We start from the raw sequence: 4,361 nt of genomic DNA, 5'->3' as shown, positions 1-4,361 counted from the left end.
AAGAAAAGCTTCTTTCAAAGGTATTGTCATATATGAGGACAAGTGCGAGAGCATTTAAGTCAAACACAAAATGTTATTTTGTAAAAAACAAAGGACATTCTCAAAGGAAATACTCTAGCTAGCATGATGATTTAATTATAAACTTGTTCTCAACTGTTACGAATATTATTTGGTGGGTAGACTCATGAATTGAGGGGCCGAAAACAATTCTTGTACGATTGGTTGTGGTTGTTTAAACTTAAATAATAATAATAATAATAATAATAATAATAATAATAATAATAATAATAATATTATACTCAGAAAACAGTTTTTAAAATCTCTAGCGTTCTAGAAGGAAGTAAAATAGTTTTATCTACTCATCAAATAAAACCCCAGTTGAACCTTTTCAAGCTAATTGCGGATACAACTTTATTCCTAAAATCTGATTATAATTATAAGTGTCAAAATAAAAAACTAATGCATAAATCAACATTTTTTTAAAGTCAGCAAACACCATTCAATATTTTATTTATACTTTTTAAAAGACAATCGAATTTATAATAAAACACGAGGCCTACAAAATTAACATTTTTGTTTGTCATTATTCCTTCAACAACTAAATCCACTTAGAAAATACAAAATGAATGAGGCTTATTTTCTTCTTTAATAAAAGATGATATATTGCTTTTTAGAAATTAAAAGGCTAGTTAATGTATCAAAAGTGATTTTACTTTTAAATTATTTTTATTTAATACATTACAATGCACAAAGCTTTTCAGTTTTTTACTCATACAAGCATGCGTATTTTAATTCAGCCGACTTAAAACCAATGTTTTTGGATATTTCCCCAGTATTAATTGCCGAATTTTCTGCAATCACTTAAATTGTTATTTCTTTTTGCTTTCTTTTTATTATATTAGCCTATATATCCTTTTTACTATTTTTTATTGGTTCAATAGTTCATGTAGCATAGTATAAACACAATAGCCAGAGCCGACTAAAAGGGAGAGCGACTGGTCTGGACCCAGTCTCCCGAGAGGTATAAATAAAACTGTTAAAAATGTATATATATTTCATATATATATTAGTGGTGTTCAATAGTTCAATTTTGTTTAAAGAAAAGGTTATAAAATAATTAATTGATGTAATAGAAATCTTTCTAGTCCATTGCACCCAAGGTCAATGGTTCAATTAACATTAGTGGTGTTCATTATATACAATAAAAATAATTCCTTAAAAGTTTTAAATGGGTCATTGTAGTAACTTGTTTATGTTACTTCTATTTTGATGGGTAGTTAGGATGTTAAATAGAAGGTCATTGGTTTAAATTCCACATTATGCAAATATTTATTCGTTTTAAAAAAAGTAACTTGTTTATTATTGTTTTTTTCTTACTTTGCTCCATATTGTCTTCAAAAATACTACTCAATCGGTAAATTTATCAAATTGTTTATAACACAATTAAAAAACACACCTTTGGTGACCATTTTTTAGTTGTCCCGAGCCCCGAAATTTAAAAGGATTCTCGATACAACCTTGAATTAGTATAGAGTACATATCAATGTAGGGTTAGCTCACTTAATAGAGGTTCTTTCTTTTTAGCAGGAGATCTTGGGCTCTAACCCAAGCATGTAAAGCGCATGCGTCCTCAACACTAGTTTATTTCTATATTAGACTATTTAAAAGTTCATATTTGAAATACTTCCAATGCAATATTTCTCATATTTATTCGTATTCGATTATATTGTACTCATTTATTCTCATTTTTTTTTTGTTATTTTTCTTTCCGTAAAAATATCTGAAAAAATATAATGGATGGTGACTCATATATATGTAGAATGTGAAGTGAGTCCCTATACTTGATCCCCATTTTAGAGAATTGGACATAGTGTCAAATTTGATTAAAATCTTTAGAGTTAACCATTGATATTCGGAATGTGATATCAATACTCTAAGCCACATATCCCAATTTTAATACCATATATTTATCAAAATGTAAAAGCTATTCATAAGATCATCCACAATAATAATATCCCCCTCTAAAGAACTACGATCAACTAACGTCTCAACCATATAACTACGCCCAAATGATAATATTGAGTTGGCTAAGGATTCACCATCGGTCAACGTCTCAGCCATGGATGGAACATGTTGAATGAAAATCAAAACACGGTGTTCAAAATATAGAATAATCACAATTGTTTCACGGTGCAATCGTAACCTGACAACATGAGATATTAGTTAAATATTTATAAATCAAATCGAATTTTGTGATATGAATTTAAAGGTTTTCTATCTCTTAGGAAAATCCTGAAAAGATGAAATTCAATGTCCAAATTAATCAAGAAAATTTGGTTTGAGTTATAAAAAAAATGGTAAAAGTCGTGGAAACAACCAAACCGGCATTCTTACCTCAAAGCTAATTTCCCTTGCATTTTAGGCTAAAGCTTTACGGTCTCATAAAAAAGCTACAAAAATAGATTCTTACATGTGCAAATTAAAACCAAGAAGCAGACATAAGGTGGCCTAATAGTAATTAACATCCACGTGAAACATTATACTTCATCTATTACGTCCAATATCCATAATATATCTCACCTAAGACATTAATTTCATTGCTATTTTGGTTATTTTTAATGATTATTTCTCTAATTCAACTTAAATTAAATTAAGCAACTTCGAAGCTTGATTATTTCTTGCGAATTCTTTTTCTTCACTATTTTTTTTTGAACGACGACTTTCTCAGTTAAGCGGTATCGCGACTGCAATGCGGCCCCACCACCACTCAGGCCAGACTATGTTGATATTATCGGGGCCCACGCTGGCATCCAAGTGGCTTGGCATTCCTCGTAAAACCCAGTTGGCTCACCCCGCCCGAAGACATGACAGGTTTTTATGCTCTGGGAAAATCCGGTCGGCATCAAGGATCGAACCCAGGACACCCGGGTGTCCCATCACTTGCCTGACCACCTGGGCTAGCCCAGCTGGTTTCTTTTTCTTCACTATTACCTCTAACTTCAAGTTAATTTGAAAAAAATAATTACTAAATAATAGCTAGGATTCATAAATGTTTTATTTACTATGTTAGGTCACTATAAATTTTAATATTTAATATAAAATTAGACTTTATTAATTAATAAATACAATGATAAACGAATATGGAATGTTGTACCTTGTCGATTTCCCAACATGATGGTAACCACGATTGTCATAAGCACAAGAGCATTTTTCTTTTTGTCTTTCTCTAATTCTTCAACAAACCATAACATGTTTGTAGTTCATGTTGCGTTTGCTGGCCTAGTTGAATTAAAATAGATTAGAATTTATTTAACGTCATGTACATACTTGTGTATACACATTGATTTCTTTTGTCCCAATAATGATTGTCGAAGTGGGGGGGGGTCTTCTTGTTCACCTTAACTTGCAAAGATTTGATTTTGAAGATGTGGGTGGTGTAGGGCTTGACTTTGTGACCCTTTTTTTAAGCCATTGAGCGGTAGGTGGTTTTTACCATTGGGATACAATGTTACATAAATAATTTAAGTAATTGATCCCAAAGGATTGAAAACTTTTGAAATGTTCATTTTATGTTTAACGCATTCCATAGTAGTTAAGCTTTCAACCAACAATAGAAGTATTGTATGTGTATTATATGTCTATAAGATCATCTTTAATGGGAGATTCTTGAATGTTTGTAAAAGAGAGAGAAGATGAGGTGAAAGAGAATGATGATGTAAAGGAAAGAATGTGAGATGAGATTCTTCCAAAAGAATCTTTAAGGCTGATCACTATGGTGGGGGGTCTTTAAAATCCCTCCACCGTACTAGGTCATTGTCACGTGGGTATTGAGAACTTAAAAACCCCAAACTATAATGTCCCTCTATGGTTTGAAGCCATGAGGGGCTTTAACGCTTTTATTTATTTTTTTAACACAAACAATAGAATATAAATTGAACAATAATATAATAATACTAAACTTAAAGTTTAAATAATTTTAAAAAATAGAGAAATAAAAAACATAAAAATAAAAAAAATTATAAAAAAGCAATGAAAACAAAACAACTTAAATTAACCAACATATAATTTATATTTGTCGTCATTCTCTTCGTCGACGTCCTCGTCTTTGTTGTCATTTGCATATTTGGCCATTATCTTTGCTATTTTTTTCTTCAAAAAAGCCCGTTTGGCCGGATCTAGATTCAATAGATCCTTTGTGAGGAACTTGAAATACTTGTCTCGTTGTCGCTCCAATTGAACTTTTTTTCATTAATCATGCATCGCTTTGTATTCTACATGCATCAATTTTCTTTCTTCATGCATTCTTGTGATTTCATCTTTTGAGTCTTTTTTAACCATGGCAATCTCGGGTAGTTTAAGCT

The sequence above is a fragment of the Bidens hawaiensis genome, unplaced genomic scaffold (genome assembly GCF_021521415.1).
Source record: "Bidens hawaiensis isolate Kalapana, Puna unplaced genomic scaffold, B.hawaiensis_p1.1 tig00010163_1, whole genome shotgun sequence".
Classification (NCBI taxonomy): Eukaryota; Viridiplantae; Streptophyta; class Magnoliopsida; order Asterales; family Asteraceae; genus Bidens; species Bidens hawaiensis.
The sequence above is the reverse complement of the archived record's forward strand: the minus strand, read 5'-3'. Positions refer to the sequence as shown.